Source organism: Ictalurus punctatus, chromosome 6 (assembly GCF_001660625.3).
Source record: "Ictalurus punctatus breed USDA103 chromosome 6, Coco_2.0, whole genome shotgun sequence".
In the NCBI taxonomy this organism is placed as follows: Eukaryota; Metazoa; Chordata; class Actinopteri; order Siluriformes; family Ictaluridae; genus Ictalurus; species Ictalurus punctatus.
This window is the reverse complement of record NC_030421.2, coordinates 16,707,449-16,733,312: the sequence shown is the minus strand read 5'-3', so window position 1 is coordinate 16,733,312 and position 25,864 is coordinate 16,707,449. Positions and strand designations below refer to the sequence as shown.

At 38.1% G+C, this 25,864-nt stretch overlaps 1 long non-coding RNA gene across 5 annotated transcripts; it reads right to left on the bottom strand.

Moving 5' to 3' along the window:
- Positions 1–750: 750 nt before the first annotated feature.
- Positions 751–21,238, bottom strand: LOC108266128 (uncharacterized). 5 transcript variants are annotated; one of them, XR_008396555.1, is made up of 7 exons: positions 19,531–21,238; positions 14,409–14,579; positions 14,103–14,200; positions 5,226–5,306; positions 4,063–4,313; positions 2,118–2,243; positions 751–1,771 (listed from the first exon to the last, which is right to left on the bottom strand). It is a non-coding gene; the product is annotated as an uncharacterized LOC108266128 (long non-coding RNA). The 5 variants fall into 5 exon arrangements; XR_008396556.1 differs by lacking the exon at positions 5,226–5,306 and having other exon boundaries at positions 19,531–21,236; XR_008396553.1 differs by lacking the exon at positions 4,063–4,313 and having other exon boundaries at positions 19,531–21,195.
- Positions 21,239–25,864: the final 4,626 nt, after the last annotated feature.

Sequence of the window (25,864 nt, the reverse complement as noted above, 5' to 3'; positions counted from 1 at the left end):
CAAAGGTATATCTATATATCTCTTATGTTTATAATTTTTTCTTTATATACCTGAATCTTAATAAACTTCAAATGAATTTGTTACAAGACAAATGCCTTCGAAGTGCAAGTGCCACTGAAACAAGGACAGGACACTCAGAGAAGCAAAAGTGTATGTTTTTTAAAGTTCACCCAAAAATTTTAATTCTGTTGTCAAGTCACCCTCATGCCCTTACAATACTATATGCTATTAAATGATGACTCAAAAGGGGGGATATGACTAAACAAATCATTCGAAATGTTATTGTGGTTCCTGCTCCTGACTCAAACACAAAAATAGGTATTGTTGCAAATATTGTTTGCTGTTCAAAAACAAGCATCATCTCAGAGGATAGGTAATGGAGCTAGATCTTCTGAAGATAAAAATGAAGACAAGAAGAGAGCCCTCAGTAAACTTTCAGAGGCTCACAACCCTGAAATGAGTCAACTAGCCAAAGAGCCATTTATGTTTCACTTTATGTTCAGGGAAGATATGGAAATGTTTCTCGATGAGTGCAGATTGCTTGATGAGAAATAGGATGTCAGGGTTACCTGCCTCTTTCAAGAGTTTACTTTTTTGTTGTTGTTGTTGTTATTTTAAATTCATTTTATGTTTCAGAATATTTTACTTACATTTAAGATGAGAAGTTTTGTTTTTATTAAAATAAACCTGTTTTCACTTGAGTATTAAGTTGAATTTTTAAAAATATATATATATAATTAAAAATAGAAACTCAATCTTTGTCTTTAATTGAAAATATATATAATATATAATATATATTGTTTTATAGCGTATTAAACATATAGCACATAATTCAACAAAGGTGAGTGGAACCTTTTGTAAAAAAAACCAAAAAAAAAAAAACCTTATGAGTCAAATAATTTGATGGAAAACTGTTTGCTGTTTACTGTTAGCTGACTGTTAGCATAAAAAATATATTATTTCAGTTATATATATTTTAACAAATACTGGCTTTACAAAGAACTTCAGAAAGAAAAATTCAAAACGTGATGATGCTCACTGCCAGCCTGGAACTGCTGCTCGCCATAACTGATGTGCTTCCGGTTAGCTCCGCCCTAACTTCCGACCGGCGTCTGCTGGCTTGGCGCTGCCGCAGCAGCTCTGTGTATGCACATATCTCCCTCCAGAGACCTTCCTTTCCCCTCCCTCTCTATCTGGCACATGCACACTACCCTTTCCCCACCTAGGTCAGCCTCATAAATATGAATGACATACATTATCTGAAAATGTATGATTACATACTACAATTGGAGAGATCTACAACAATATTCTAAAATCAAGAATATCCTACGGACTAAGAATTAATATTTTAGATGTGAAAGCAGCGTTACAGATTCTCTAGGTCCTTATATCACTGTGCCTTAACTGGATGTTTTGTAAGTCAATCTAGATAACAGCATCTGCCAAATGAATAAATGTAAATGGTAATGGTAATGTGGTTGGATTTCACTCAATTTCATTCCAAAGCAATCATCTAAAAACGTACAAATGTTAACCCCGTCCCTAACCTTTAACTGTTCCTGAAAAAGGTTACAAATTTATGAGACCAAAAGAATAATACATTTTACAGAGAATTTTGACATCTGCCTTCAATGAATTAATTAATGTAGATATTTTACATTTGTACTGTTTTACTGTGTTCTCCGAATACAGTTAGATGGGACTTTATTCACGTGTACGGAGGAATGCATGGAGGAACAGCTTGTTGATGTGATCACTGTAGACTTGGATACTGAAAAGAAAGCAAAGACATATGTATGGGCTACAGTATGCTGAGGCAGGCCTCAGGAGGAATTCTTGAAGGCACTGTGAACAAAGTTTATTCATTGGTAAATAAAATTTATGTATTCAGTAAAAGTGAGAGTATGTGGAGTATCTTAATCTGAAAGTCATATTTTTCTGACTAACAGTACCTGAGGCAATGCTTTATTGAAGAACACTCCACAATATTTGTCTAGTCACTTATTTTTGTCATCGGTCTGGCCTTTATTCCTGGTTAAAATTAGGTCAGTTTCATTTCTCAGCTGCTGTGTGTGTATGGAAGAGTGGGTGATTGTGTTGTGTGCAGCAAAACCTACAGCATCAATAAGGGAGTTGTCAGGTCCTGAGCTGGGGTGAGGACCAGGACACTGAGCCATTCAGACGAGGATACTGGGGATGGGAGAGTGGTCGACTCAGGCTACTCTCTTTCTGGCCCTTTTTCTCTGTATCAGGAGGGAAAAAAAAGAATGATCACTGAAGAAAGTGCACTAAAGGGGAAAGTAAATGGACAGATCTTGCTTTATCATTTATTTTAGTCTCCACTGGGAACAATCATGCAGGTTAACAAGGCCTATCAGCAACATAAAAGTGCCTCACTGGCCCTCCTTGTATTCTTTTGTCTAAAGAGTGATAACAGAGCTGACATGCAAGACATATGATTATACTATAAACAGCAACATAACAACAACAACAACCCCAAATCCAATGTCAATTAGCAATACCATGGTTACCATGTTACCATTGTTGTGTCTTTGATGTGTGTATTCTTATTTCATCACAGTACTTTTCTGTTAGACACTATGCATTGTGGAATAATGTAGCATTGAGAGTATTTGCAGTAAATTGCTAGAAAAACATAATGCCTGTTGGGATGTTTAGCTTCAAGGACATATGCACATAACATCTCACATCTGAAGCTATTGAACAATAACATCCAGGCTCTCCTTCAATTGCAGACATGATATGTTAAATGTATGGTGTCCTCACAGCTTAAAATACCAGTATGCATTATATTTTACACTCTCAGTGCTACATTTCCAAATTCTCATTCACTTTATAATTTTCACATGAACTAATCATTTTCCCTGTTAGCACACATGAAAAGTTGCAAAACTCCTGAAGATTCTTCAATTTTCAAATTTACATTATTTTACTGGCAACCAAGGTAGCAGTATTTTACAGTATTTAATATTTACAGTGACCTATACATACTGTAGGTGTACCCAATAAACTGGCCAATGAATGTAGACTCAAGGTAGGGAAAATGGTGCATGATTATTTATTATGCAAACAGACTCAAGCAGTTATATCAGTTAGTTCAACTTTGATGGTGTTGCAGCTTCTATACAATATTTTGTATGTGTGTGTGTTCCCAGAAATGTTTTCATAAGAAGTGGGGTGCACATATCTGTAGCCCTGGCACAGCTAGAGACATGTGCACCCCATATAAGCAGAAGTGACCTTATCTGTGGCTTGTTTTACATATATTTGAATTTAAGTGCTCAGGCTGAAATGACCTACTATATTAATCAGTTTCATACACCACAAAATGAATGGAGTAATATAGGGAATGAGCTGCAGAAGCCATCTGTCTCTTTGGGATTGATAAGGGCATAACTGAATTTTTTTTTTTCTATAAACAGATTTAGGCAGAGAGTAGTTAAATGTAAAATTACATCAATCATCATCAGATCCTGAGACAGCTGTGAGTCTTGGGGGTTGTTTGTACTTGAGTAGGGGGTAGAAAGCCAGCTGAGTAAAGTAGATGACAGGATAGAGAAAGGTTGAAATTTGTGTTTTGGAGTGAGAGCAGTGAGAGTAGTGAATTCATTATGTAACTGTCATTTATCTGACATGTTTCCTCCCTCTTGATTGGCAGTTCTGTTTGAAGCAAACCATGGTGAACTTGTATGTGATCTCTTTCTTTTTCCTTTCAATAGTTGAGTGCATGTTTATATAATCAGATATGAAAGCCTGACTGAGCTATGTGATGCGTACAGAGAGAAGTTGGTAAGAGTGGGATCAACATACATACAATATACCAATGATCTTATGTTGGGGTGGATGTCAGAATGAATTAATTGCAGTTTTGATTTTATTCATAGAGCCACTTAGCCACTGAGCTGAAGCCACTTATAGATGTTAATTATTGTCCTCTTAATGCTATGTAACAGTTTTTACATTTGGCTGGTCTCTGTGAAAATTTATCTCTCTATCTATCTATCATTTTTAAACAACAATTCATATTTATATATTATATACCTTCATTTTTTGTACATACACATTGCTTGAGTGCAAAGACAGCAACAGTAGTTACACCGTCACTCCAAATTTGCATAAAGTTAAACTTTTCTCAAGTCTTTTCTCAAACTTCTTTCAAAGTCGCTGGACACATTCACATCTAGTCGCTAATTGTCGCTGTCACTCATGTCGCCGGAAGTCGCCAGCTCTCACTGAAAATGAATGGTCCCCAGTCGCTTTGTCACTGCGAGTCGCTGTATGTATGAATGCACCTTAATAGACACATAAGCATAAGCACAAGCATAAGAAAACTTCAGATTTCAGAGGTCTTATTGAATTGTATTCATATTCACATTGTTTATTTTTAAAGGCAGTAACACATCACTGTGAGTCTATTTGCATGGCCTAAGTAATCAAATGATTATCTATTTAGTCTCTCCCAGTTTATTTTGCACTGCACTGCTCAGTTGGTCACGCAGGTATCATGACTCTTGCTTGGAGGCCAAAATGGTCCGCGCAGTGTGTTTAAAACCCGCTGTGCAGTGGGTCACACATATCAATTGGTCTGCGCTGTGCTGTTGACTGGTTCGTGCCATGCTACCCAGTGGGTCACGCAGGTTTTTGGTCCGCGCTGCGCAGTTCTTCTAAATAGCTCAGTTTGGGCCAGCTTTTGAGTTGTTTGATACCAAAAATAGCATAAGTGCTAAACCTGATACCACCATCGATGCTAGCAGTGACCCTGTCCCTAATGTCTGCACTGAGGATAATCCTGATCCCATATGTACAACAGCAACAGAAGAACCAACAGGCACTGAACAACGCCACAGTGAAGGTAACAACCAAAAACAAAGAGAAGATGAACATTGCCAAACCATTAACAACACCAAAACACTACAGTGAATCATACAGTGGAGCGGCTGTGGCTCAGGTGGTAGAGCGGGTTGTCCACTAATCGTAGGGTTGGAGGTTCAATTTCCGGCCCACGTTTCTCCACTTGCCGAAGTGTCCTTGGGCAAGACATTGAACCCCAAGTTGCTCCCAATGGCAAGTTAGCGCCTTGCATGGCAGCTCTGCTACCGTTGGGGTGTGTGTGTGTGAGTGTGAATGGGTGAATGAGACACAGTGTAAAGCGCTTTGGAACTGCTAAGGTTAAAAAAGCGCTATATATAATGCAGACCATTTACCGATCACAGACCGCCATGATGCAGGACAGTGAAGGAGGAGAGTGCAGCCCAGGTACTACAGGAGCAGATCTCACACATAGCCTATGGAGAATGGAGAGACTGAATCAGATGAACCAGCATTCTTTAACAGTTCAGAAACCACACACAAACAGCAGAAGATCTGTACACCACAGCACAGATAAACTGCTTTTTACAACTAACCAAGGGGAACAGACACGTTTCACTCTCCAGCTACTTCCCCGATAAGGAAATATTTGTTAAGTCAGCACAAAACGCCACAAGCAATGACAACCTAAGAGTACTCTCATCACGCAGGAGATACAGACTAAGAAAATGGACAGCAGCATGGAAGACTCTCTAAACTGGACTATGGACTTTTTTCTTATGAATTTATTTAATATGGAATCAGTATAAGACTGACTGGACTCTTGGATTATTTTTGGCTGGGAAGGTGTGGGGTGTGGGGTCTACTGAAGGTTTTTAAATCATGTAAATATGTTAAAAAGTGAAATTGATATATTAAAGGAGCCGTAAAAAGTCAAAAAGGTCGGTCTCTCTCTCTCTCTCTCTCTCTCTCTCTCTCTCTCTCTCTCTCTCTCTCACTCTCTCTCTCTCTCTCTCTCTCACTCTCTCTCTCTCTCTGATCTGTGGGTAGTGATGTGGATAGTGTAGCGATAAGATTAAGAGGCCAACATAAGAGCTGCCCCCTAATCAACCTTTCCTTTTGATCCCACTGTTGCTTTGATCTTAGCCTTCATATTATTATACATCATCATATCATTGCATATACACCAATAGAGAATACACAGTTAAATATATAAAAATACCACATAGAAAAACCTTCAGGTTGTGGAACAGTGAGCATAGCAATGAGAGCCACATTTTAGAGTGTGATATTGAAAAAAGGAAAGATGCAATATTCCCTCTGCATTATCTGTGCTATAAAAAAATAATGTGGGTAATAGAATTTTGACAATCTCCAGGTACTCTTGAAGTGTGACGTGAACTTCATGCATTTCCTAAAATTCATGCATTTTCAAGTTATGCTAAAGCTATTTCCATGTTTTATTGTTTTTTTTTTGTTGTTGTTGTTTTTTTGCAATTTTTGATTGGTTCAGTACTTGTTTATTGTCTGCGATCCTGATCCTGAACTTAATCTGCCCTGGAGCAGGTTTAGCTTTGCAGGAAGTAGCCACAGTGAAAGTAAATCACCATCATAAGACAGGAAATAAGTGCAAGTAATTGCAAACTAAGCTCAAAAATAGCCAGCTAACCAATAAATTCTGTCTTAGCTTGCTAACCAATAAATTCAATCTTAGCTAGCTAACCAATAAATTCTATCTTAGCTAGCTAACCCATAAATTTGATCTTAGCTAGCTAACCAATAAACTCTATCTTAGCTAGCTAACCAATGAATTCGATCTTGTGACACAGGCCCTAGAGTTCTGTGAATTGTTTGCCAGAACACAGTTGCCTTCCAAACTCCCAGTGAAGACATTGCGCAACATGACATCAGATGGGTTAAATTGACATCAGACCAGGGTGAGAGTAAAGCGTGTTAACCTCTCCAAGCTCATGACCATTTAACAACAGTGATAGTAGGAGACAATAGGAGAGGTTCACTCCTAAATGACTCAATGAAAGCATGATAATTGCATTATTACTGGGAATACACAAGTGAAAGGATGCCAGTCCATTGCAGAGCACCATCCACACACACATTCCCACACTCATTTATATGTACGGGCAATTTAAAACATCCAATTCAGCTACCAGCATGTTTTTGGAGGTAGGAGGAAAAAAGAACCTGGAGGAAATCCATGCAGACATGGGGACAACGTACACAAACAGTAACCTGAGCTCAGGGGATTTTGGAGCTGTGAGGCAGTAACACTATCCTCTTTGCCACTGCGCCACCCATTTATGAACATTTATTTTTTATAAATTATATGGATTTATGTTTACCTGTTGGAAATGTATGCCTGTCTTGACTGTAGTGCTATTATGCATTATAATGCTATTGATTGAAGTCTATGACAACATTTGGGCCAGATATTACAATTCACATTACACTACATCGACCCCAGCAAGATTTAGCAATAGTCCTTGTTAAACTGGGCAAGTTTTAGATCTGTTTTTGCACAGATCCAGAAAACAGATAAGGATACAAAAAACTGGTAACTGTAATCTGTTACTGAAAAAAACAAAAAAAAAAACCCAAAGTAATCAGATTACAGGTATATTTTGTAAAAATTGGGAATACTATCAGGATTACAATTTATTTTATTTAAAACCAAATAAATTATTCTTTTGACATAACACAATATAGACAGCTGCTTGATTATAGTTATGGTTCTCTCTTGCCAGTAGTGACTCACATGAGCAACCTCCTGTTGCATGCTCAAATAAATTTTGCGCAAAGTTAATTTTTTAGAAATTAACACAAATTATTCTCTGAAATGCTTTTGATATGGTGACCATGCATCCTCTTTTTCGGACCTTCTAAAGTGTCTAAATTTGAGAAAATGTCCGGGATTCGGCTTTAGTTTCATTATGATGTGCTTATAGTAAATGGCAAAAATGGTCTGCACTTATATAGCATGTTTTTAACCTTAGTGGTTCTACAAAGCACTTTACATTGTTTCTCATTCACACACACACCAATGGTAGAAGAGCTGCCATGCAAGACACTAGCCAGCCATCAAGAGCAACTTGGGGTTAAATGCCCAAGGACACTTCGGCATGTGGAGTCACATGGGCCGGGAATCGAACCGCCAATCCTACGATTGAACCTGCTCTACCACCTGAACCACAGCCGGTCTAATACTGCAACTTACTGAAAGGAGCAATGTGATTTATGGAATCTGCCCTCTTTTTAGTCTATTATGAGAATATGAAATTCTAATATCACATCACTTCATCTCTCCAGATCTTTACTTCTTACTCACTGTTTTTGTTGCTCTTTCAAGGTATAGTACATTGAAGCCCCAAGGATTTGCTGTTCCAGACTTCTGAGCTGGATTTTCTTGTTCTCTCTGTGTGTGTGTGTGTGTGTGTGTGTGTGTGTGTGTGTGTGTGTGTGTGTGTGTGTGTGTGTGTGTGTGTGTGTGTGTGTGTGTTGTATTGTGTGTTGTATGGTGTGTTGTATGGTGTAGGAGACAGGCCTTGTGCTCTTACCTAAATGTTAAAGCGATACTATCTGCTTGCTGTGTCCAGAAATAAAAAAAGAGCGAGACAGGAATACCAAACTTGTGATGGTAATATTCTACATACAGAATTTGGTGACAAATTAAAGGTTTGGCTTATTGACTATATATGAAATAAGGAGGAAATACATTTTTTTTTAACTGTTCCTTTAAAAACACCAGAAAAATTACCTGTTCATCTGGTGCGTTCCAGTAGCAGTCACTGGCACAGTACGGCAATCTTTGCAAGTCCATGCACATTTAGTGGAGTAACAAGACACCATACAGAACTCTCTCTCTCTCTCTCTCTTTCTCTCTCTCTCTCTCTCTCTCAAGAAATGAGTTCTCCACTGTCATGCCCTCCTGATCCTGGGAACAATTGAATCCTTTCACCTCTCATCCTATGAAGCATAATTATTTTGAACCTAAGGCATCTAAAGGACCATCTAGAAAGGAACAGGAGTGTTGAAGTGTACTGCATGCAGAATCACCCGGTCTTCAACCGTCAGCCATCACTCACAGCACTCACTCTGCACCTTTTGTGGCCTTCAGCATTGTGCGCTAATAGACCCCCACTAAAGCCTTGATGGCAAATCAATCAAATCCTGTCAGCTTTCAGAGAAGAGAATATATCATACAGTGCTGTGAAAAAGTATTTGAATTCTTCTGTCGTTGTGTATATCTCATATTAAATAGTTTTAGATCTTCAAATGAAATACAACATAAAACAAAGGCAACCTGAGTAAACACACAATACAGTTTTTATTTATTTGTTTATTTTTATTGAAGCAAAAAAAGTTATCCAACACCTATTACCCATGTGGAAAACTTATTGCCCCATAAACTTAAAATCTGGTTGTTCCATCTTTAGCAGCAATAACTGCAACCAAACGTTTCCGATAACTGGAGATAAGTCTTTCACTTACTTCTAGGACTAGGATTTACTCTTATGCTTTGGATCATTGTATTGCTGCATAATCATCAAGGTCTGCTTTGACGAAATTCAGACGAGCCTTAATGTGCTTTTCACCTCGCCACTCTTCCATGGATGCCATTTTTGTCCATTGTCTTTCTGATAGTGGAGTCATGAACAGTGACCTTTATTGATGCAAGAGATCAATAAAGGTCCTTTGATGTTGTCCTTGGCTCTTTTGTGACTTGATGGAGGAGTCGTTGCTGTGCTCTTGGAGGAATTTCGTAAGGTCGGCCACTTCTGGGAACCCACTACTGTGGGTTCTTCCATTTAGAGATAATGGCTCTCACTGTGGTTCTTTGGAGTCCCAGAGCCTTTGAAATAGCTTTGTAACCCTTCCCAGACTGATGTATTTCAATCACCTTCTTCCTCATCATTTCTGGAATTTCTTTCAATTTTGGCATAGTGTGCTACTGCGTAAGAGCTTTTAATCAACTTCATGTAGTTGGAAAAGTTCTATTTAAGTGTTGACTTTATTGAACAGAGTTTGCAATAATCAGGCCTGGTTGCGTCTAGTCCAGCTGAACCCCAGTATGAATGCACTTTCATAGATTTGGAATTAGTAACTATGGGGGCACATACATTTTCACACAGGCCCACTTGGTATTGTATAACATTTTTACTTCAATAAATGACTTTATCTTTTAAAAACTGTTTTTTGTGTTTACTCAGGTTGCCTTTGTTTTGTCTTAGATTTTGTTTTCATTTCTGAAAGAATTTAGTATGAGATATACACAAAAACCAAAGAAATCTGGAATGGACAAATATTTTTTCACAGCACTGTATATTTTATGGCCTCTACCTTACATACTCAGACACTCACATGTTCAGATTACATCCCGAGAGAAATAGTCCAGAATGGCTTGGGTGCTTCTGTGTGGATTGAGATGAGAGTGTGATTGACAACTCTGAGCTAATTGTGAGATTGCAGCCTAAGCATGGTGCTTTGCTGCAGTCAGTAGAGCCAAGCTGAATGCTGTGTTTCTATAGTGCTTATGTTACTACCTTAAAGCTCCTTCTCCATTTCGTTCAGCCTCAGAATAGTTCAGAGCAATTTTTCATTTGGATTATTTTATTTTATTTTATTTTTGCTTTTAGCCAGACTTTTATCAGAGGCACTGAGGAGGAACAGAGTGAGATCTCACTCTCTCACATCAAATATCCAACATCCAGTGCTAGTATACCATTGCTCAAATTATATACAGTCCACGTAATGTATTTAACAATACTCTATATACTGCTATTAATTTATAAGAAAAGAAAGAACTTGGCTGATCATCCAAAAACAAGATTGTTCTTTTTATTTTTTTTTATTATGGATTATGAGTGTAGAGTGATGAGATGGTTTGGACCCATTGCTCCTTCCAGCATGGTAAGCATGGAGCAGCCATAAACAGCCCCAGAGCTGACATCAGCAGGGCAACATGTCTGAACAGGCATGGCTGTCCCCATGGAACCCAAACAGCCCATAACACCCAGGCCAAACACAACCTCATTATCCCACACCAGATCAAGTGCACTAATCAAGAAAACCCAGCAGTATAAGTCACTAAAACGTAGCAGCCCACATGCCTGAGCCCATACTGGACCACAGACATATCATGCAGCTCACCATGTGCCTGCCACAATCACTGCAATACATGCCAACAGCAGGGAGCATCAAAACAAGTTTGGATGCCTCTGCCTGACTGGCTCACACATTTCTTCCTTTAATTTTTGGAGCTGGATGAAAGTTCTTCCCATCAGCGGGAAGCAAAAAGCACTGTATTACAATCCGCTGGTCCCATGGCCCATCTGATAAGAGTTATCTCTGTACGGTGGCCTAGGAAAACCTGCACAGTGAAATGTTGATGTTTCTACTGATTTTCTGCTAATGTTCCTTTCAAGCAGGATGTTTAATAGCCAAGATGTTCTCTAACAGGAGTTGATTACTACAATTCACTTTCATGGTGGAGGTTTTCCATCATTGTCCAAGACTAATCTAACATTGAATCTCCCAGCCTGTATGAGATATACAAAAAAAAACCCAGAAGAAATCAGGATGGGGCAAATACTTTTTCATAGCACTGTATATAATATATAACACATAAAAATGATCAATTTGACCTATCTTGCACACTACTACAGTCTTGTTCAGTTAGAACAGTAGTCATGTTTAATAATAATAATATCCTTTATTTAATTTTTAAATATATATAGATTGTCATAAATAGCTATATTTACATTTTAAACTAGATTAAAAGTCCTCAATAACACTTCTGTCATCTCTACATTATCTCAATTGGATTTATCATAACTTGATTTAACATTATCCTAAGATGATTGCAAGCATATACCCCACCTACCTCTATATTTGTAACCTAATTCTTTTATATATATAAAAAAAATACATTAGTGACAATTTATCAAATAATTATGAGCTTGAGATGGAAAACCACTAATCACTTTGATCTTCATCATCATCCATAGTATCATTCTTTCTAGGCTCATCTCCTGTAGTAAATGTCTGTTGAGGCATTTGACAAATACAAGCCTCATCATCGCTCTTTGCTTTACTCTGTTACATCAGTGCTGAATGACTTTTTTTCTGTTGATTCAATTTCATTAATTAACAGTCAAATATTACAAATGTGTCCTCTGCCATCTCTACAGTGTAATCAGCAGTGTGGGTGCAACATGCATAATTTGACAACTGGTATTTAGATCGTTCATCTACTCCATTTTGCTACAACTTGATGAAAGCATGGCATTCACTGCATGAGGAAAGCACACTTAGCTAACGAGCTATCAATCGAAACTTCTTTAAGGAGACTGTCATGTAATGGGTTTTAGGAGACAGATGCAAATACAGTTAAAGCTTTTATTTAAGAGAGAGAGGAAGACAAATTCAAAAACGTCAGGCCAAACCGTGGTCAAAAACAAGCAAGGGGTCAGGCGATCGGCAAACAGGCATAAACAGAGCCGAATCGAAAAACGAGGACGAGAACAGGATCAAAACCATGAAACGAGACACAAGGATCAAAAGGATTGGTAACAACAGAGACAAATCTACTGAGCGTATACTTCACCCCGAACAAAGACACGAGGGGTTTAAATACTTAATGTAATCTACGGGATAACACAAAACAGCTGAGACATATGGGAACTATCCAATAACGAGACAAGACATAATCCAAAACAAAACACTCATGTCAAAAGGTAAACAAAGACGTGACACAAACAGACTTTACTTACCAACACATCTGTTGAACTGGCTTATTGTATGATATGGATTTTTTCATTTTTGTTGGGTTAGCAACATCCAGCAGATTTCCAACCCTGACACACACATCTCTTTTACAGAGATTCGCTGGCCATAAGCATTACAATGCTAAAACAACCTACTGAACACCATGACACAATGAGTTCAGTTAACTGAAGGTAAACAGTCAAATGGCCTCTCCAGTGAAAATAGATGGTTGTGCTCACATTTACTGATGAAAAATAACAGACTCAGAGAAAGTCAGGCTTGAAAGACTACTCTTTGAGCGAAGTGTTTCTATTCTCTTGAGGATAGAGCTCGTTACTGGGCCTGAAAAATGTCAAACAGAAGCCTGAAACTAAAAAACTACTGACATTCATTGTGTGTTGCTATATTCCCATTTCCATTATTATATTAAGGAAATTGCTTGATTTTTATAGGTATATAAACAGAAACATTGTATTTTTAAATGTTTCAGATGCTTTAAAAGCAAAAAAAAAAAAAAAATCCCATTTGATATTGCACATTAAATAATGTCACCATAATAAGAAAATAGAGGCTCATATTCCCCTTTATGTTTTATTGACAGTTGAAAACTGCACCCAGTCACAACAAAATGATTAAATCTTCCTACCATCTTGTTTTTTCACCAAGTATAAAGAGTAGCAAGCTTTGTTTGTCTTGTGGGTTCAGAAAAGAGGCTTCCATTATAGCCAGGGATTTGTCATAATAGAATCTTTGGTGTTTGCCTGACTTTTTGTGACCAGATATGATATGATATATGACAGACTGTTTGGCCCCTACATCTCAGATGTGGTTGTGAGCTCTGAGATGTCCATGAGCTCTGCAATGACTGAAACGCCGTGCGTTTGGTCTAAAGCTGACATCTTATCCACAATTATAGACTGAAATAACATATAGAAATGAAATGTATAGAGACCATTAGAGCCAGAACCCAAAAATGTCATCAATCCCAAACACAAACAAACAAACAAATAAACAGATACATAGAAAAATAGATACATGAATAAACACATTTCACCTGCAATAGCACATTAATCAGCAGTCTGTAATTCCCACTTCTTTAAAAATAAAACATCCCATTTGGATTTCTGTCAAATAATCACAAGCTGGTGTCTAAACAAGATTGCTTGGTCTTTTAATACAACAGCTTTTGATCATTTGCTAAAACACACGTATAACTGTGGTCCTGATTCTGTGTTTAGATAGGCAAAGGATAGATTAGATTCAGCATAATATGTATTTACAAGGATATATACTGTATATACAAAAGAGGAAATTATTCTTACCGAACTATAGGTCTATTATATGCAGACTGAGGTCTGTATCACCTCAAAATTGTGTCGGTCCAAAGTAGATTACACAGACAAAAGAATGTTTTCTTCTTTTGTGTTCACCCCTGACTGATTTATGTAGTAAACAGACATTCTGCCTTGAGGATCGTGACGTGCCATTACCTTGACCTCCTGACCTGACCTTGGAATCTTTCAGCCCCTACCACTCCACCCTGCAGTATCAGACACCCACACACACAAGTGTATACACCATCAGACTTCTGCAAACACACACACACACACACACACACACACACACACACACACACACACACACACACACACACACACACACACACACACACACACACACACACACACACACAAGTTAGTGTATGGAGGAAAATTCATTCAGGCTCTTGCACATCAACAAAACAGAAAAAGTTTAAGCATGTTTAAGCAACTTGGGAATTGGAAAGAAGCACCCACCTCCCAAATCATGGATGTATGTGGACTGGCTGTGCTAAATTGCCCCAAAGTGTGAATAAATGTGCAACTGTGTCTGTGCATGGTGTCCTGTGATGTACTGGCATCCCATCAAGTATGCATTACTGCCTCACACTCAGTGTTCCTGGGATAGGCTCCAGATCCATCATGACCCTGACAAGGAAATATGGTTACTGAAGATGAACGTTCATTCTTTCATCAATGAATGAGCAGATGAATATAATTTCAAACAAAAATCAAATGTGTTAATTGTTAGAATTGTTACAAATATGCAGATAGGAACATCAGCCTTGATATAGCACATTCATTCATCAGAATTCAAATGTTATTCCCAAACTTTGTGTGATTAGTAAAATTATATAAAACACAGACACAGTGCTAAGTACACTATTAAATGAATTAGTAGAGACATAATCGCCCAAGGATCTTGGAAACACACTTATCAATGAATTCCAATATAAATGCAACACATAGGGTAGCACTTGTGAACATGCAAATGAATAATATTACCTGATTTTTATTACTAATACAGGGAGAAACAGGTAACTCTTTATTTTTGCCTTGTATTATAGCAAACAATATGTCAAGCTACATGTCTACCTCTAAAACCTGCTGACCTTGAGGAAGGTAAACAGTGGGAGTATATGTTAATTAATTCACCAGCCATATAATTAAAAAACAGCCGTATTATCATAACAGAATAAATTTCAGGTCAGGCATCTTCATATTGGTGGAAAATTCTCTTGACTCATTTGGTAGCTCAGGTTGTTTGAAAGTCACCAGTAAAGAGGGATAACACATCAATCATTAGTACATTTGATTTATTTTATGTTAAAGTGTCCACATTCACTTGTTGGAATGAATAGCTCTTCTTGTTGTTCAAATTGCTAAGGGCATGAAAGTTTTGTTTTCCACACTGCTTCTCATAGCAACCAGATATCTGAAGCAACAATATTTTTGATTTACAACAGATTCAATTCACCAAAGTTTTATTGTAATCTCCAGCCAAAAGGCATTATGGGTGTTCTTTACCCATCATTAGGACACTAACCCTAATGTACTGCTTTGTGCGATTTCTTGAACACACTTGTATGTACCTTCAGACATGGCTACATAAACACTCCCAAAATCGTACACTATGTACTGGATATGGTGCTGTTAAAGCAGCCCTTTTTCTTTATATGTATATACAGTAGATCATCATGTCTCATCATTAATTGAGTATCTCTTCAAACATTCTGGCTAGGTCTTCCTGAGACATTTACATGTTTTAAGTATGCTAGAGTACAGATAATTACACTCTTACACGTAACGCAACTCAAAAATCCTACTCACTCAAGAAAGTAGAATTGTCCAAGTTCGTGGCTCAACATTTCATATTGAATATAGATATATGCCCTGCAGCTCCACAGTGACAGGTATTCTTTAACATCCAGTTTTTAAGCACTAATCATTGCATTCAGGGTGTTTCCCCTGAAGATACACAGCTACAGAAACATTGCTAATGGTTATACAGCAACGGAGGTAATCCCTTTGTATACCTTTAGCCTCTGCAGCCTTATTGGTCGTGTCTCTCTGGCTCAATATAACCCACAATTAGAAATAATGGGCCTTTAGCTTGCTAATAAATTGTGTACCCTATATCCCTGACTCAAGTGTTCAGAAGGATAGGGATTTGAGAAGAGTTGGATCATGTTAGCTATGCTCAGTCTCTCGCTCACTTGCAGAGCACATTTGTATTTCTACTGTCAACTACTCTTGAATACATCCCTCTTTGTTGATATTTTCAATTCTGCTAACCATTTGTTCAAGGTCAGACATTGGACAAGGTCTTACACTGGATGACAGCGGTGGAGGGGTGAAGAGCTAAAGAAATGTAATGTGCAAGGACTGGATCAGTACTGAAATGGCCATGTTTGCAAATTAACCAACCCACCTCACATCCAGCATGTTTTTTTTTCTCCCTTTCTATTCAGAAAAAGGCTGTTAAGATCTGTCATTGAGTGTAAAGTGGACAAATGGACTTGATGTAATTGTTGTTTGTGTTTGTGAATGACTTAATGGATTGCTCCATATCAGTAAGTGAATGCCAACACAACAATATACAAAAGCATACAATTTTGTATATTATATAACAATATAACAAAAGCAACAATATACGTTTCACACTACATTACCTTAATCAGCACTACTCACTGCATTAACTTAAGTCGCTATAATATCCTGAGCAATGTGGTTAGTGTGTAGAGCAGAGTGATCCAGACAGAGTTATCAGTGCTAATCAGCAGGACACGTGTAATAGGACTGCCTTAAAGACAACTGTTTCTGTAAGGAAGCAGGAGCACTTGGTTGAAGCTGAGTGATGACATGGTAGCTTGTGTGCCTTAGTGCCCAGACAGAGTGATTACTAAAGCTGAGGCCATTTAAACCATATTACTTCTTGTATACACCCACTGCTGATATTAACTGCAATAATTTAGCATGAATACAGTAAAACCTAACATATGGTACAAAGTGTGAGATGAAGTAAACTGGTTTGAGTGTGAAATGAGAGGCTTGCATTTTGATTAAACTCCACAGAATGAGGCAGTTAGTGTGAAACAGCAGCGCAGTCAGCGAATTCAGCATAAGTATACCTACAACCCCCATAAATACACAAACATGCACGACCAGTGCTAATGTCCACTAGATATGCTGAGCTAGAGCTACAATTCCTCACCAAGCACACAGCCTTTCAAGAGAGATACACTAAATGTGTGTGCGGGGGGGGGGGGGGGGGGGGGGGGGGGATTTCACTCAAATGTCTAGGCTCTAGATGTCTAGAATATTCAAATATAAGAAATCCCCTTTGTATTTCTTCCTAAGTGCTTCTGCACTTTACTGCACTATGGGGAGACAGGAAATATGTTCATGTAGATTAGATCAACACCTTCTCTGTATCTACAACATACTAATTAAGCCAATATGATCCCCACATGTTTTTTTTTTTGTTGTTTTTTTTTTTTTTTTGGGGGGGGGGGGGCGTGGGGGGGGGGGGTGGTTGTGAGGCTTTTATGAGGCTGGAGGCTGAGTTATATACAGTTTTAATGTGTAAAGGATGAACAGTGTAATACTGTATGGGGACAATAATATGAGGTTTCACACATATAAAATTCTGACCCTGGTAATTTCTATAATAACCCTAGTAATAACCCTAGTAATTTCCATCATAAATACATAAATAAATAAAGGAACGTTGTAGTTTCCTTGCTGAATCATCTGTAAACAGCCTACAAAAGCTGCCTGCATCATCAATCTTTTCAGGAGATGGGAAATTGACTCAAACCACTAAAATGTAGTAAATTAATCCTTTCATTATTGCTAAATTATTACTGTTAAATCTGCTGTGTCAAATAAGTTTTTAGCACTTGGGCTAACCTTGCTGAATATTACAATATTACAAATTACATTATTACAATATATTACAAAAGAGCTCCACTGTTGCATTGTTATAGGAGGAACAGAAACACGGGCTATAGATGGTGACAGTGTTGCTCTCAGCCCTTAATGACATATAGACCATAACTGGAGACACAATAGGAGACAAAATATTGGGTTTGTCAATGTAGATAAGATGGCAAGTTTGTCTCAAATGGCTGGTAACACTTTGCACTACCTGTTACTAGTGCTTGAAGAGGTCATTTGAGGCCCCAGATTACTTTTAGATGCCCCCATATACCATCACATTATTCCTGTAATATTGGTTGTCAGAGACTGCAAAAGCAGGAGGGCAGAATTATGCAGTGTATAGCATGGGCCAGATCAGTCTATGGTAGGCAGATTTTCCCCTCTGCAACTCAAATACAGGGGTGAGATAGGGGTCCGGTCTCTATGCCTTCATTCTAATTGGTTATAATGACTGCAAAACTACAGCTGTTACTAGAAAGCTAGCAGTTGAGATGCATAGGCCAGATCAGCTAGCTAGATTCCTTTTAAGATATTTAATTACTCTTCAATTAAAAGTCATTCATTATATGCTATAGCTACCTTTTAAGTGGACCTATGAGGAGTTTTACTTACAGACATTTGTTAAGCAGCAACATGGAGTTCAGCGTTTACTTTTGCCAGATTTTGCAGCTTCACTGCATCCCACATCCTTTGTGGCGATTTTGAATGATTCTCAAACTTAATAGAGAACAGTATGCACACTTCGAGCAATTGTTTATTAAATTTTTAAAAAAAGACTGGTATCAGCACTATGAGTGCTGTCTGTTATTGCCTGTCAGGGTGCGCTGCCAGGACATGTTATGAACCCTCATGTTGACTTTGATATGCAGTCTTCACAAGTTTCAAAGGTTTCTTGTGTAAAAATGCTTCAGTGACTAAATAGAAGACCTCCAGGACACTTTGGTTTCTTGGATAAATATGAATGACCAGAAATTCAATTCAATTCAATTCAATTTTATTTGTATAGCACTTTTAACAATGGTCATTGTGTCAAAGCAGCTTTACAGAAACATATAAACACAGGAAACAGATTTTAAGTGTGTGAATTGATCCCTATTGAGCAAGCCAGTAGCGACGGTGGCGCAGAAAAACTCCCTAAGATGATATGAGGAAGAAACCTTGAAAGGAACCAGACTGGGTAACAACGGATAGTGTGAAAGTAAAAGAAGTTCATTATGGTTTTTATATGAAGTCTGATAAAGATGAACATCTGCTGTAGGCTACCCTCCTGATGTCAGGGTCACAAAGTGAGAAATTTCCTATAGTGTATATATTTGGCATGAAAACACACACATGGAAAGAATCAAATAGTTGGCCAGTAATAAAATTGGCCTAGCAGCCATACACTATTTTTTCTTTTTGGAAAATGTATACCAGCATTAAGTTTCACTATTTACATCTGTTTCTATAAAACTTTAGGGGAAAAAAATCAAGAAAATGAAGAAAAATGCATTCTCAGTTATGTACTGTATGTACAATGGGAAAATATGAAGGAGAAACATCCCATTTGTCATTTTCATTATTACTAGGAAGCCTATCTAAACAATAAAAGAATAAATCTTTAGCATTACTATTGACCATGAAGAAAGGAAAACAAAGAGGCTTAACGTTGTATTACACTTCATTTCCTCTCAGGAAGTCCTTAACTCTTGTTCTCTACATGACCCCATATCCTTCGAGCTGTGTGTCTGGTAGTATCCAGTCCCACTGGGCTCTTTACTCACATATATGTGTCAGAGGTCATCCGTAAACTCTCGGGATGCACCCATTAGACCGCTGTATGATCCGTATGTGAAAGGACAACGAACTGACCTTAATACTGAACTAAGACTCATTACTCCAACACCTGGCTCTTCATTAAGGGTTCAATCTCTCTGCCTCCAAAAGTGCAGCCCTAGGGTTGTAACTTTATACTACTATACACAGACACACATGCACACAGGGGATTACACCACCTCCTGTGTGTTGCCCCACTGTGTTTGTTTACTTTCTCAGGTAATTGTTCTTTGAACTGTGCACTTCCTTGACCAAGGAGTTGATAATGAGATGCCAGCAATGGGATCAAGGTGAAAGATTAACTGAATTCAAAGCAGCCTCAATGTGTTATAGTATTTAACATGGCTGTATTTTACTGTGGGCTACAAAGTTAGAAAGTTACTGGCTCTTTTAACACCATAATCGTACTATACAATCAAATTGGTGACGGAATGGTCGTTATTATGAGCCCCAGCTAACAGAGAACATCATTCAAATATCTGGTAAGTATTCATTGGTTTTTGAAGAGGTTAGGCTATGAGGTTCCAAACAATAATGTTCCTGTAATGTTCTAAAAACATCCATGTTCCATACTGCTTATCCTACAGAGGGTCACAGGGAGCCTATCCCTGGGAACTCGCGGCACCACACAGGGGACATCCTGGACAGAGTCCAACCCATCATGGGGCACAAACACACACTCACATACCCATTGGGCAATTTAGAGATGCCTATCAGCCTACAATGCATGTCTTTGGACTGGGGAAGGAAACTGAAGAATATTGAGGAAACCTCCAAAGCACAAAGAGAACATGAATACTCCATGCACACAGAGCAGAGGTGTTAATCAAGTAAACATGCTAACCACTAAGCCACCTTTTAGTTACAGAAACATTGACAACAACATTAGTTAATAATTTTAGCTAGTTAATATTAGTTCATTAATATTAGTGTTTGTCTAATATAAAACATTGTGTGAGCAACAATTTGAAGCAACTCATTATTACGGCAGATATTCAGAATCTTCTATGAACAAACCGAATAGATTGAATGTTATTTGAACCAAAAGTTACTAGATCTGTAATTTTGAAAACTTGAAATTGTTAGCTGAGACATTCAACAACCACTTCCACACAGACATGTGCTGCTTTTTTCCCCTTTACTCCAAAGCATTTGGTTCAGCAAGGGATTCTCAACCATCTGATGGTAGTGGCACAACAGGAGGTGCACGCAAGCCCTCATGCATTTTATATCTGATAGCAGACCCTCAGCATACAAAAGAGTTTAGCTATTATCAGCTCTATACAAACAGAGAACATGCAATGTGTGTGTGTCCACGTCAACTCTCAAACATGACAGAAATTATGAGCGAATGAAAGATTTGAGAAATTAAATATACAAGCATGCTGTCCATGACAAAAAGATGAGAAAAGAAAAGGAAGAGATTCAGCACAAATAGCTGAGCATGGTAGCACAGACAGGTGGAGGGAAAGAACGAGCGACAAGAGTGAGATGGAATACAAAGCAAGCTGTGATGGCTTGCTGCCCACCCATCGCCCACTTTCCTCTTCCTCCTCTCATCCCACACACACTCTGTTCCTGTGACGTCCACTTAAATCCCCCACGCTCAGCCGTGGGCGTCTGCTCACCCATTCATCCATACGCCTCTGTTCTCAGCGCTGCTCCTTCTTCCTCTCCAGCTCCCACTCCCATTCTCAATGAACTCCTGTCTCAGAGGTGTGATCTGGTCTGTGATTCGTGATGGAGAGAAAGCAGAATGCTGGATAACGAGGCATCAGTAACAGTAGACAGAATCTTCTGTCTATATATACTGTAAGCTTGATTGCAAAACAGAAGCTGACTAACTTGAAGTCTTCAGAGAAGGCAACTTGCCATAGCAGTGACCTGAGCATTGGGTTATTATAATTCAGTAGTTGTGTCAGCACATGATTCTGGGCCTGCTCCTAGGCACCTTCATCTCTCAGGTTCACTGTGTCCTAATGTTACCTCCAGGGAGGAATAGTCAGCTGATGTGCCAGACTTATTTCAACTGGTCCCAGAGTCACAGCATTTTCCGTAGGTCTCTCCTAATCCTATCAAAACACACATCATACTTTCCATGGAGACTAACCTGTTTTCAGGGAAAATGCATTACCATTACACAATGAGTTGGATTACAACACCATCATTCATTATTAGTTGATATTAATGCCACCCCTATTTTAAATGATTACAAGCTTGAACAGGATATTGCAACTACTTTCCAGTGTGTTCCCTGTAGACTCCCAGTGTGCACACATGTTTCTGCCACATACTGCTTAAGAGCTCTTAATTAGGCTTCATCACTGATGTTTTGTCAGTTACTAAGAAATAATATTGAAAAAGTAAGTACAGAACATCTTTGCAACAAAACAATGCTGGCTTTTTATCTGTAAAAAGGTTTTCATGTTTTTCAGGTATGACTTGGCTAGGAAAATGAATGTATCTACCATGTGTCAGGGTACTTACAGAACCTCTAAAACCTAAAAAATAATAAGGCATATGAATGCAAATACAGTCGCCTCATAAAGTATTGGAACAGCCATGCCAATTTAATTGTTTTGTTTTGTTTTTTTAGATGAAAAGATGAATATGGGATGATAGATCAGCATATCAGCTTTTATTTCCTCATATTTACATCTAGAGGTGTTAAACAACTTAGAACATGACACCTTTTGTTTAAACACACCCAAATTGTTTCTTGTTGGCCAGGTGTGCCCTGTTAGATTGAGTGTTTAAACAATTAATACCTCTGAATGTCTACTCCTGGTCTGAGCCTTGAGTTTCACCTGTAAAGACTGTATTTTTTGTTAAAAAGGATAAACCACCATGAAGATCAGAGAGCTGTCAATGGGAGATAAGCAAGCAATTTTGAAGCTGAAAAAAAAGAGTGGAAATCTATCAGAGCCATTACACAAGTATATTGCATAGCCAATACAACAATTTGGAATGTTGTGAAAAAGAAAAACACACTGGTGTACTAATAATCAGACATGGAACAGGTTGACCAAGGAAAACAATAGCAAATATGTGAATAAACACCCAGAAAACAGTCAGTGACATCAATAACCTTCACAGGGCAGGGGTGAAGGCAACACAATCCACCATTCGAAAAAGACTTCAAGTGCAGAAATATAGAAGCCGTACCACAAGATGTAAACTACTCATGAGCAGTAAGAGTCAGAAGGCTATATTGGAATTTGCAAAAGTTCTGGAACCAAGATTAACCTTTACCAAAGTGATGGAAGGGCCAAAGTGTAGAGAAAGAAAAGATCTGTTCATGATCCAAACATATAAGCTCACCTGTCAAGCATGGTGGAGGTACCGTAGTCTCATTGCTTGGGCTTGCATGGCTGCTTCTAGAATGGGCTCACTACTCTTTATTGATGATGCAACTCATGATGGTAGCAGCAGAATGAATTCAGATGTCTACAGAAACAACAACAACAACAAGAAATGCATCAAATCTAATTGGGAGGAACTTCATCATGCCGCAAGACAATGGCCTAAAACACACTGCCAACACAACAGGTCTTCATCAGGGGGAATAAGTAGAAGGTTTTAGAATGACCAAGTCAATCACCAGACCTTAATCCAGTTGAGCAGCATTTCACCTTCTAAAGAGGGGACTGAAGGGAGAAACCCCACAAAACAAATAACAACTGAAAGAAGCCTGCCACCAGTTGTTTATAGATCTAGATGTAAATATCAGCAAATGAAATCTGAAATTCTGATCTATCGTCTCATTCATCTTTTGACCTCAAACCCAAATGCCTTCATTGTATAGTAAAAACAATGGAATTGGCCTTGCTGTTCCAATACTTTCAGAAGGGACTGTATGTGCGATGCTTCATTGAAATGCTATAGCAGGAATTAAAAGGATTTTTTGCTTGCTTGTTTGTTTGTTTGTTTTTGCAATTCCGTCAGCTGCAGACCCCATTGGTTGATTTTTTCATTTATTTTTCTCTTATTGTTGTTCTTACTAATGCACAGTACATTTTAAAGTTCAATACTGATACAAATTCAACAAAAGAGATTCGGATTTTTTTTTCTCAAATGCTTAAAGTTTATGCTAAATATACTATTACAAAATTGTGCAGTCATAGTTATGTTTTCCTCTTCAGACCACATAGGGTTTTATAGTAGGTTTTACAATACATTACAGGGGTTTTTTTTATTTAGGTTCTTCTGTAGAAATGTCAGCTGAAACTAGAACTATGTGCAGTTCTAGAGTTATTATAACACTTGACTGTAATGGGATAGCCTTAGTGTTTTTTCACCTGTGCTGTAGGGAGGCTGACTCACCACTGTTGAAGAATGAGTGAGTCACGCCCCTTCACATGCACACTAGTGATATTCCATTACTAGGGAAAAGTCCACAATTTATGATCTGAACCAACATTGTAATTACGTTTGCTGTTGTTCCAATATTTACATCAGTATGCAATATTTAGGAATATGCTGTGATTTAATTTCTGATCATTTATTTGGACTTATTTTTAGCCATGGAATGAATAAAGATTAGTCTTTATGTGGGTGTGTTGTTTAATAACATTCCAAATGGTTTATTAATGCTGAAGTTCCTTGTATGTTACCATGTTAAATAATGCTCTAAATGAGTTAGTTAAGGGAACCTTAATGGCCTTACCGGTATTTTATAGCTCATCTGTCTGACAGGAAATTCCCTCAAGCATAAACATGCTTTTACCTATACAGTCATCAAGGACATACCTTTATCCTGACATTATTGGCCTCAATCACGCATTCTTATGCAGTCATTTTAGTTTCGAAATCAAAAACAGGCACGTCAATAGTCTATTAGCTGCATCTAAAGTTTTCACAAATACAACTGATCTTATAGCACCTTGTTCAGCATTTAAAGCTCTGGTCTACAGCATGTGTGAGACATGGTCTCATCTCATCACAACCGTGGCTGTGTTCTGACAGATTTGCATGAGTTCATCACAACCATTTCCACAGTACTATGTGGGCCAGATAAAAGTAGTAAGTGTGGGCCAGCACAAGGCCATTACTCATGATTCAATTGTTATCTCTCCATCCGTTTTTTTCCACTTCAGTAAATGCATAAAAGTCCCTGGTCATGGTCATTCAAAAAAAAAAAAAGGAGATTATGAACTGTTTGATTTGGGACAATGGGATTGCATGATTTTTCTCAAATCTTTTCTCAAATCTCTCAAATTGGATGTTTGTGTGTTAGGATTTGCAGTATGTATCACTTTATCTGGTCCAGTTTACCCACCCTTTCCTAAATGCTGTTTACCTCTGGGCATTTGTGTGTGTGTGTGTGCATGTGTGTGCGTGCGTGAGTGTGTGTGTGTGTGTGTGTGTGTGTGTGTGTGTGTGTGTGTGTGTGTGTGTGTGTCTGAGAGAGAGAGAGAGAGAGAGAGAGAGAGAGAGAGAGAGAGAGAGAGAGAGAGAGAGAAATGAACAAACAGGAACTGTGTGTTATTTTACATGGGTTTGTTTTCATCCCCACAGTCTTGCTGCAGTCATTCATGTAAAATAACACCCTTTGACACTTATACATAACTGATCCACCCAAACTACCGCACAAGAGTACAGCATGTTCAGCTACTAAATAACAGTCATTTACCTTAATTTCCTTCTACCAGTTTTTACCAATCATCTTTCTAAATATCGTGTCCACGATGTCAAAAGCCACATATTGCTATTTGAAATCAAGTGCAATGAAACAATGTCTTCGTCCAGGCCAGATTAAACTTAAGCGAATATTTACACAAAAAATAGAAGAAGAAAGAAACATATGAAAAAAGTTTGGGAACCCCTGCCGTAGAGCAATGAAATCATGCAAACAGAAATTGTCCTCAGAGTACTAAGAATGAACACATCATTAGGAATAAATAACTGAATTAAAAAAATCAACTCCAAAAATATTATAAAATTGGGGATGTTAGCTAACTTACTATCAAACACAGTTAATGTTTTATTTACACCGTAACGCAACGTTAGCTCGCTTCGGCTAATTTTGGTATTTACACACAGCAATTAGCATAACTTTAGCTCGCTTACTACCAAACAGGAAATTATTAAAGATTAAGGTAAAGAATTTAGGTTAAATGAAGTGTCACTAACCTTTGTGTATTCTGCAAAAGCAGTGGGAAGTGTCATTTTAGCAA